General features: G+C 43.9%; 1 long non-coding RNA gene across 1 annotated transcript in view; it reads left to right on the forward strand.

The window, feature by feature from the left end:
• Positions 1-7252: 7252 nt before the first annotated feature.
• Positions 7253-11079, forward strand: part of LOC135317119 (uncharacterized) — a 185933-nt gene continuing 182106 nt past the window's right edge. Inside the window, exon 1 of the long non-coding RNA XR_010376236.1 lies at positions 7253-7403. This is a non-coding gene — a long non-coding RNA (uncharacterized LOC135317119). The remainder of the gene's footprint in view (positions 7404-11079) is intronic.

Below are 11079 nucleotides of genomic sequence, written 5' to 3' on the forward strand. Positions count from 1 at the left end.
GTCATATAAAAAAAATTTGCTTAAACTTTAGAGTAAGTCTGAATTGTTTAGTACTAAGCCAGAAGTTAAATAATTGAAAAAACTCTAGGAAATCATGTTCATTTTGCCAGAAAACAAATGAAATCCCTATCTTCTACTTAATGGTCTGAGAAGTAACACTTGATAAATTAGTCAGCTTTGTGGTAAGTTTTTCAGCAATACACAGTTTCTTGCTTAAATGATGCTGCAATGGAATTGCTCATTCTCTCCTGTGACAGTGATGATCCTGAGTATTTCCTGAGGCACTTCACTTTTAGAAAGCTTTGAAGGCCTGATGCAACTCATTAGATGAGTGGTAAGACAACACAGAGGAAAATACTTCTGAGTCTGTGAAAGTTATTCTCTGTCTGGCACTGAAGCACAGAAGTGGAAAGCTTCCAGGACTAAAATTCCTGATGAAGTACCAAAAACATCTATCGCCACACTAAAATAATGAGAAAGATGTGTTGGGTATTCCCCCCCGTGCTCTTCTGAAAGCTTATTTCTTGATAGGATACTACTTCGAGAGCTCCTCGAGAGCAGAAGTATTGTCCAAGTTAACACAACTGATGGAATCTGATTCACAGATGCTATGTCTAACTCCATGTAAAAGAAAATCACTCCATAACCACATTGAAGAATTTGAAGGTGTATCCTTAATGCTTCATGCATTAATTCCATCTTTATGTGCCTGAAACAGGTCTCTAAGATTCTATGTAGCCCAGCCTAAATTTAAACCATCATCTAAGGTATTTCCTCAGTGTGTCCAGTGATTTGAATAGTCTTTTTTCAGTCCATACCCTTTAAAGCCCTATGTCACTAAATACTCAATGTTTTTCTTGTGTTTGGTCTTTGAAGTGCACTGGCATGGTGGTTAAGTACCATTGAGGAAAAAAATCATGAGAAAGGAAAGGTTGCTCTACTCCGGCTTTGCACCTAGGTATCCTCTGTGTCTTCCCTTCCATCCTTTTCTCACCTTATTACTGTCCTCCCGTCTTGTAGGAGGAGGTAGTGGATCTGGGTTACTAATGTTTTCTTCCAAAACGGCTTAGTGTACAAAAATACAGGAGTCACAGATATGTATTTTTTCATGGTCTGAATTGGAGGTTGTGTGTCTGGAGGGCATGCCCATACAGCTATTACTCAATTTGATTTTCAGTGATAAAGACAAAGAAACTGTGCTGATCTGTGATGACTGCTCACCAGGATAAATCACACCAATATGTACAGGGTGTGGGTTGTTTTTTTTGGTTTGGTGGTGTTTTTCAGTTTTTGTTTGTTTTGCTTCCAAGCTTGCTAACTGCTTATGTGGTGGAAGTGAGGTACTGTGACTGAATGCTCAGTGTCCCACTGCACTATACTGAGTGTAGTTAAATATGAAATAAAATAGAGGACCTGGCAGCAGTGCGATACTAGCTTATAATTGTTCATCTTGACAGATAAGACTGAATTTTTTTTTTTCTTTCTACTCCTCCTGTTTTTCCAACATAGTCCTCATAGTCCTGCTAAACTTAACACGGGTTGAGTCATCTGAAGGAGATTGCCGCTGTTATGCCTATACAATTTGTTCATGTTCTCTCCAAATCCAGCCATAACTTTCCCAGAATCACAGAACGGTTGATGTTGGAAGGGACTTCTGGAGGTGATTTGGTCCAACCCCCTGGCTCAAGCAGGGCCACCTGCTTGATCTTCAGACAGGGCTTCCTGTGTGCTTTTGTGCCCATTGCCTCTGGTCCTGTCACTGGGCATCACTGAGAAGAGCCTGGCTCTGTCCTCTTTGCACCTTCCCTACGGGTTTTTATATATATTGATGAGACCCCACCTGAGCCTTCGCTTCTCCAGACAGAACAGTCCCAGTGTTCTCAGCCTTTCCTCTCAGAAGAAATGCTCCGGTTGTTTCATCATCTTACTGGCCCTTCACTCAGCTCTCTCCAGTATCTCCGTGTCTCTCTTGTACTGGAGAGCCCAGAACTGGAGCCAGCACTCCAGGTGTGGCCTCACCAGTGCTGAGGGGAAGGATATCCTCCCTCAACCTGCTGGCAATACTTTGCCTAATGCAGCCCAGAATACCATTAGTCGTCTTTGCCACAAAGACACATTGCTGACTCGTGTTCAATTGGTTGCCCACCAGCACACCCCCAGGGTCCTTTCTGCCAAGCTGCTTTCAAGCTGGGTGACCCCCAGCATGTACTGGTGCCTAGGGTTGTTCCTCCCCAGGTGCAGGATTTTGCACTTTTCCTTGTTGGACTCTCTGCTAGCCCATTTTTCCATCCTGTTTAGGTCCCTCTGGATGGCAGCACAACCCTCTGGTGTATCAGCCACTCCTCCCAGTTTTGTGTCATCAGCAAACTTGCTGAAGGTGTGCTCTGTCTTATCATGCAGATCATTGAAGGTTTTGAACAGGACTGGTCCCAGTACTGACCCCTGCTACTGACACTGCTGGCCCCTTTTACTGGCCTCCAACTAGATTGTGTTACTGATCACTACCCTCTGGGCCAGGCTGTTCAGCCAGTTTTCAGTCCATCGCACCGTCTGCTCGTCCAGCCCGTACTTCATCTGCTTGTCTATGAGGACCTTATGGGAGATGGTGTCAGAAATCTAGGCAGACAATGTCCACTGCTCTCCACTTGCCTACCAAGCCATCATAGAATTTTCTCAAGTTGGTCGATCATTACTTACCCTTGGTGAATCCTTGCTGACTACTCCTGATCACTTTCTTGTCCTTCATGTGCCTGGAAATGGTGTACAGAATTAGCTGCTGTATTGATTTCCCAGGGATCAAGGTGAGGCTGACTGGGCTGTGGTTCCTTGGGTCATCCTCCTTGCCCTTCTTGAAGATAGGAGTTACATATTTTTCTCCAGTCCTCTGGCAGTTATCACAGTTGCTATGATCAGTCAAAGATTGTTGAGAGTGGCCTTGCAATGGCATCTGTCTGCTCCCTCAGCACTCATGGGTGCATCCCACCAAGCCTTGTGGACTTATGTATGTTTAATTTGCTTAAGTACTCCCTGACCTGATCCTCTTCCACCAAGGGTATGTCTTCCTTGCTCCAAACTTTCCCCCAGTCTCTGAGACATGGGATTCTGGAAGGATGGTCTTGCTAGTAAAGCCTGAGGCAAAGAAGGCTTTCAGTATCAGCCTTTTCCATGTCCTGTGTAACCAGGTCTCCTGTCTCCTTCAGCAGTGGGCCCATATTTTCCCTAGCCCTCCCTTCCTTTAGTCTCACAGGTACATATAGAAGCCTTCCTTGTTGTCTTTGACATCCCTGACTGGATCCAGTCCCAGATGCACTTTGGCTTTCTTAACTATGTTCCTGCATGCTTGGACAGTGTCTCTTTATTCCTTCCAGGTTCCCCACCCTTGCTTCCACCCTCTGTATGCTTCCTTTCTGACTTTTACTAGGAGATCCTTGTTCATCCATGCAGGCCTCTTGGTGTTTTTTTTCTTAGTTTCCACTTGTTGAACACAAATATGTTGAGACAAGCTACCAAGCTGACATCAAATCCTTAGGCTGATTTGTGTACTAAAGACCATTGCCTAATACCTTGTTGGTTTTCTATCCCTGGGGCTGCTCGCTTTCGTGATTGGAGCTGTTCAAATGAGCAGTATCTCTTTCATGCTGCTTTTAGGTTGTAAAAATGTGCTTTCTTTTTTTCTTCTTTTTCGCCTTCTTAATTTGCTGTATCCTGCATATTTGCTAAAAGGCTTCCAACAGAGGCAAAACGCAATCTTTCATAGAATACAGCAATCCACTTTAAGTAACTTCCTAGCTTTGTTACAAAATGCAGTTGCCTACCCACCTGCTAATTCAAACACTGTCAGCTGAATGCTTTCCAAAGTCAAAGCCAGGCTGTTTTCACCACATATAGGTGAATGGGTCAAAGAAGGGAGGGTTTCTATAGTTTAATCTCCAGTATCTGGAATATAAACTTGGGTTCAGCTAAGTACTTCTGTAGACTGGACAAGTGACCTGTGTAATTTCCTTTGGTGCTATGTTAGCATGTTGTAACCTTGTGATGTTCCTCTCTTAGTTGCATTCTCCCATCTGCTTGTGTTTAGAGTCAGAATGCCTTCTGACCCTGCCAGCACAGTACTTAAAAAAAAAAAAGTCACACATTTCTGACTGTTATGCATCACTAATCATTAGCTGATGTTATCAACAAATTGGAAGTTTTCTCCCCTCCTCCCCCTTTTGTTATCAGATGAACCAAATAATACAAACATCTTTAATCACGCTCACTTCAGAAGGAAAGTGCAAACTCCATTTGCTGTTCTGAGCAGAAGACAGTAAGGGGGTTTTTTTGTGGGTAAGGCAGTATAGACCAGCAGTAGCTGTAGCTTGCTATGCTTGTCTTCTCTACTTTGCTAAACCTTATTCCTTCTTCAGTCCAGGTGGAAACAAAAAGGCTCTTTACACCAGGCTGGTGAGCACTTGAGGTCTGTGTACTTTAATTGCCATTTTGGATTTGGCTGTAGACTGAGGCTTTCTAGCCTGTGAGAAGCATTCCCAGTTGTGACTGGTTTCACTTGTTTCTGTTCATCTGAGGTAACACAGTCTGTTCATGTTATGTGGCTAGGACTCTTACCCCAGAATGAGGGCAGACACAGAGGTATGAAGAAATAATGAGTGCTCATGCTGGCTTTCGAACCATTTGAGCAACTCCTGAGGTCTTTTCATGGTGCAACTAGAGTAGTGAAAACTGAAGAAACACGTTCATTTGCAAATGAAGAGGGAACATCATCAGTGCTGTACTCCCAGATGAGAAATGTTCTTTTAAGTTCTGGCAATAGGAGGTACTTGGCAAGAAATATGCATATGTGGCTGAGGCCTAGTGATCTGAATGTGTAAGCAGAAACAGGAACAAAAATTCTGCTTGACTGTGAGAAAGGAATGAGAGTGAAGCTGGCCTTTAGCTACTTTTGTCAGTCTGGCCTTTTAAGCAACAAAGCTTCCAGGCTGAACATATGACTAAGAGCATTGCTGAGATGCTCCTTGACCTCTCACAGGCTTGGTGCTGTGACCACTTCCCTGGGGAGCCTGTCCCCTGACACAGCTTTGAACCATTCCCATGTGTCCTATCACTGGATGCCAGGGAGAAGAGCTCAGCACCTCCTTCGCCGCTTCCTCTCCTCAGGAAGCTGTAGAGGGCAATAAGGTTGCCCCTCAGCCTCCTTTTCTCCAAACTAGACGAAAAGACATGGGCTGGCCTGCCTGGTTAGCTGAGCAGGGGAGGGGCTGAGTAAGCTGTGCAAGAGCTCCTGCTCAGCCAATCCTTGTGGTGAGCAAACTGTCATCATGGGCTCAGCTCACTCCTCCATCTGTATATTTACCTCCCCAGCTTTCCTGGTGCTGCCTTTCCCCCATCTCTGCAGCCCCCTGAGCCATTTGGTGAAAAAGCATTTTGTTGCATTCCCTCTCTCTGCAGTGGGCTCTGGCACATCTCAAAGGGTGCAAGTCTCTGATGTGTATCTCTTTCTCAGCCACTCTTTTTCTTTCTTCATGGTGATTTTTTTTCACAATGAGAGCAATGAGATGAGCCATTGGAATATTCTCCCCAGGGAAGTAGTGGATTTCCCCAACATTGGACGCTTCAGCTGGACAGGGTGCTGGGCCATCTTGTCTAGACCATGCTTTTGCCAAGAAAGGTTGGACCAGATCATCCTTGAGTTCCCTTCCAACCTGGTATTCTATGATTCTTCTCTCCTATTACAGCCACTGTTATACTGTCCTACTTTGTGCTGGCCAAAACAGGGCTCACAAGCCTGCTTGAGGTGGAAAGTTGAACTGATGGTGGGGAGTCTGGTCTTGTGCATGGGGGCTGGTTCAGTAGCAGTAGGGAAAGGGCTATGCTCTGTCTAGAAATGCATGGAGAGCATATATACCTTCCGACAGGTATTTCACATTCCAGCTTGTTTACAACTATAATAAAATATTTGGGGATGTAACTGGATTTCTCTCTGGCCCTGCTAACTGTATAAGCTAAGCACTGAATGTCCACCCTGTGCTCTCCATCAGGGAAAACAGGTATGTACTTTGGACATCCAGCATAGTCACAGTAATGCTGTCTGCAATCCTTCAGCGATGCAACTGGTCAGAGTATTGCTAATTATAGGAGTGGTTCTTTCATTTAGGCATGTCAGGGAAAGCATCAAATTCAACAGCAAAACCCCTCAAAAACTTGGTTTATGCAACACTAAGTATGCTGTGTGGTACCTTGTGTGACTTTTGCCAAACCTAATGTGTACATTTCTAAACACAAGCAATGAAATGGTCGCACCCAAGAATGCAACCTCCATGAGTGACACTTTTCCTATAGGCCTCAATTTTAGGTCTATAAAGTGCACAAGTTCAGTTTTCCACACTCTACCATGAAAGAGAAGTTGTTGGGGACGTTCCTATGGTTCAGGTTTTAAGCTGCTTTCCAGGAAGACTGTCAGCTCTGATTTCTTCTAAATCTGTTTTCTGCCCTGCCCAATGATCTAAGTCTGCATGCCAACCTTAAGACCTGTCTGCTCTGTGTCTTACACAACTGCCAACAGCCACAGTGACTTGAGTGTCTCTGAGCTTTTCTTCCCTTGTGCTAAGCAGGGTTAAGTGAATCATAATGCTTTTCTTAAGGCACGCAAAGCTTTTTTTCCTTTGATCCCTGTGACAGCTTGGTTCACACCTTCTCTAAGGAGAGATGCCTTCCAGGGTTGACTGAACCGTTAGTGTGTGTTGAGACAAAATGTCCTGGTTTACCTTGTTACCCAGTGCAGCTTCTGCTCTCGCAGTGGCCGCCACGGTGGGAGGGCTCCCCTCCTCTGCAGGGTGCTCCAGTCCCAGGGGCAAAGGAACTCCTGTTTCTGATCTTGATGAAATCTGAGCTTTGCTGAATATAGTACTGCAGCTCCAGCCACTCCTGCTGGCTTTTGTTAGTACTTTTGTTTGGTTTGTTGGTTTTTTTTTTGAGAGGGATTTTTGCTTCTGGAAGGTTGTCCTCTGTAAATACTAGTAGCAATTTGTGCCCATTTTGCAGATGCTACCTGTGGTCTTTTACCCCTGACCTATCAGAAATTGGTCTAATAGCAGGAAAATTGTTTAGTTCAGCCACAGCTGCTATGCTGTGTCCAAAGGCCTGTATAGCCCAATACCTCTCTCTGTGAGTACGTCAGCAGAGCGAGCAAGAGGCTTCGTTACTGGGGAAGCATATAGAGGTAACCCTCCAGATCACTCCCTGGCCTTCACCTAGAAACAAAGTATTGATTTTTAGCTAAGTTTCATGGGAGGAAGCACAATTTTTCTAGTGTGAAAGTTCAGGCAGGCTCTAATAACTTCCTGTGTAATTAAGTTGCTGGTGTTCTGCCAACCTGCAGGGAGCAGCATCTCAAGAAGGCAAAACAGGTACGTGCTGTCTTGGCAGTAAACAGTGACACCAGCTTTGGGGTGGGGGAGGAGATAGGATAGCAATCTTTCCTCCCAGAAAAGTAAATAGTCTGAAAAAATGTGGTAGTGTGATCGTGCTTGCATTCAGTCTGTGGCAGCCCTGCCGCTCAAACAAGGACAGGTGTTCTTTGCAGGATCCACATGCTTTCTCACTCATTTTCTTGCAAGACCTGCCCTGTGTTTGGCATGCTGCTCCATTGTACTTGATCTGGGTTCAAATATGCTTTGGTATGCTGCTGTTGCGCTCACCTCTGTGCGATTACACTGACTGCTTGCATGGAGTTTCTAGCTGGCAGAGATATGGTATATAACTATTTATCTCCAGGCTGAGTGTTCTATCCCATCCCAGTATCTGGGTGTGCAATGATTAAGATTATAGCAATCGTTGCAAAATATGTAGTGAGCAATGTGTAAGAGTGCTGGGCTGTAAAGCCAGACCTTCACAGGATGGCGTTAGGGTCTATTTCCAGCTTCAAACCAAACTTCCTACCTGGCTTCTGCCTGTGTGCAGAAGTTGAATGGTTTCCTTCTAGCTGTCTGGAGCAGCATTGCCTAGAGACTAAAACAAAACAGAACTCCTTTCCTCCCCTGCCCTCCAACCCCACCCAAAAGGCTTCTGAAAAAGTGTGCAGGCAGGGGCACACCTCTGTGCCTGGGATCCCACACTCCTGTGGGGCGCTCAAGCCTGAGCACCTGTGACCTGGGGACATTAAAACCAGTTTTAATGCAAAAACTAGTTCCTACCAGCAGCGGTAATTGACTTGCATGCCTACTACTGTTTCCCAAGACTTAAAGGCATACTGATGCAGTAAATGCAGCCACAGGAATTGGCAGATGACAAATTTTTCTTTTGCCAGGTTTTCTGTTTCTAAGGAACTGTTTATTTGACTTTGTTTGTTTGTTTAGAAAGTCTTCTATCCAGATATGTTGTGATGCAATAGGAGTTGCTCAAAAGTGAAGCTAAGACACATTGTATGAAGCCCATCAGTGTTCACCTCATTGCCAGAAATGCTAACAAAAGATACTGGCTCACTGTGTACATGCCTGGTGGGTTTTGTGGTTGATAATTCCAGCCAGCCAGAGCATATGCTTGTTAATTGGAGTTCTTCTTAAGAGCTACTTTTTAAAAAAAAAAAAAAAAGAAAAATAATAAAATGTTCCCACACAGAGTTTCATAGCCAGAGGATGGATGAAGTGTCACTGGGCTGGAGCGGATTAAAAGATTTCTTTTTTCCTTTTATCTTTCTTGTTCCTACTCTCAGCTGGATCAAACTGTTCCATGAGAAATACCTGGACAGGCAGCTGTCTGCCTCATGGTAGTAATGAAAATTTCAACTTTAAATAAGCAAAATAATCTGAAGTTAAACAGAACAGATGTGTAGAGTTTGGGGTTGTTTTTCTTTATTGTTTTGCTTTTTCCTGCACAAAGGCACTTATTCCTTAGAGCTGGACTGTGCCCTGGTGTGCCAGGACTCCTGATGGGGTGCCCGCCTGCTGAACAGAGACCTAGCATGATAATTCACCCTGGCTGGGGATCCCTGGAGGCTCACCTGTCTCCATAGCCACTTCTTCTGCTTCTCCAGTCCCTCAGTTCCTGGGCACACTTCTTGCATGAGCCGATGCCAGCAGTCTAGGAGACCTTCATGGGGTGCTGGCTCGCTGCCTCACCCTGCGTAGAAACAGTCAATGAATTTCCCTGGGAAGACATTTGATATCTGGCCAGCTCTATTGCCTGGTTCAGTAGATCAGGAACCAACACAGGGCTGTATTCTTCTCATGATTCTGATATGAGAATTCAATAACATATATCTTAAATAAGAGAGCAACTCTCTGTGCTGCAGGTAGTGCCAGACAGATATGGAAATATGAGCATATATACAGTAAAATAAGAAATGGCTTATTTTACTGTATCATAAAAACAGATTTATGATAGGACTTCTGGCACTTTGCTGACACACAGTTTAATGTCACTGGCAGTTTATCAAACTGATCTGAGCTGGCTAATAAGATTTCCAATAAGGTGATAAAGATGCTTCATGTTTGCCTTGTGTAATAGAAGCAGCTACAGTGCTTTGGCAGTATTTCAGACGTTTTATACCTTTACCTCTTGACCTCGTTTTAGTTACCTTTACTTAACCTTTACTTAATTTTCTTACTTATTTTTTACTTTAAAAGGAAAGTTTAAAAGTAAGGTTTTTTACTAAAAAAAAAAACCCTTATTTTTTCCTTTACTTAACTTTTTAGTTAGTAGTTACCATGACGGTAGTAGTGACGCATTTTAGAAGTTAGGTAAATAATAATGGTAAGTCTGACTGATAAAGAGATTAATTGAAAGGAATAGAATTGCCTCTAGTCCAGCATGATGCTGTGGAAAAGAAGTTTTTGTAAGGAAACCTAATTTTGTATCAAAACTACTCACACTGGCTAGTAAGAGGGATGACATGTGATAGCATAGGTCTCCTGGTGGAAGAAATTAAGGAGGAAATGTTAGGATGCACCCCCTGACCACATTATGGCTGCATTAGTGTTGCTTCTTACTGACACATTCTTAAAAGTTTTCCCATCTCAACTGAAAGACATTTTGTCATCTTTCTCCCCTTCCCATTTTTTTTAAGGGCAGACTTTTTTTTTTGTGCAACAGATGAAAGTGTAGTCTGGCGGATTTAAATGCAATCCTATTAAAAAATAGTGAGTGGCTTCTGTTGACTTATGACGTCTACTGGGGTGAATGCAGCAAAGAAGTAGGCTTTACAGTCCAGCAAGTGAAAGGAGAGAAGAAGGTCTCTGCATGCTGGAAACGTGAGTTCAAACACCAGGTCAGTTACAGCCTTGCGTGACCCTGAGCATGTGACTTCTGTGTCCAAGTTTTCCAATTATAAAATGGTCTCAAGCAGCACTTCTTGAAATCACAGGAAAACAAATTAGTGTTTTATTACTAAACCCTTGGGACCTATTTTGGGCAAGTTGTAAGGTCGGCATAAGCCTCTTGATACAAGAGCATCTCTCTGCACAGCAATTTTCTGTGCCAGAGCAGAATGGGAGATAGGCTCTTTCCTAACAGAGTACTTGAGTTTGAGATTAATGATATGGTCATGAGTAGTTCCTAAGGACTTGTGTTTGCAGCATGGGGCATTTGTTCACATACACTACTTATGCTTATTAGTGGTGCTGATAACGCATGAAGTGTTGGAAGCATTTTTCTTGTGTCAGAAGATAATTGTACAAATTGACATGTTGCTGCATAAGTGTGTCTTGAAAGATGAATGAGACAGAGGCTACTGGTCTGTGGCCTGTAATTCCCTGGGATGCCAGATACAGAGGAGATCACCTCAAAGAACATGTGGGACCAGTTTACAATTATTCCATCCTGTATCACCCAATGAATCTGGTGAAGTTCCTAATGCCACATCACACATTGAGAGGAAGAGTTCTCAGAGCCTAAGAAACTTCTGGGGGTGTGTGTGGGTGTGTGTGTGTGGGGGGGTGGGGTGGGTGTGGGTGTGTGTGTGTCCTGTCCCTGCGGGGTTGAGCATTACTTCATTATTCTTTAGAAGCAGTTTCTCTCTCTTGCCCTGGAAAGGAGAGGTTAGAGATATTACCCTCAAGGGGTAATGTGAACTTTTGTGTATATTTG

This window comes from Phalacrocorax carbo, chromosome 1 (genome assembly GCF_963921805.1).
Source record: "Phalacrocorax carbo chromosome 1, bPhaCar2.1, whole genome shotgun sequence".
Classification (NCBI taxonomy): Eukaryota; Metazoa; Chordata; class Aves; order Suliformes; family Phalacrocoracidae; genus Phalacrocorax; species Phalacrocorax carbo.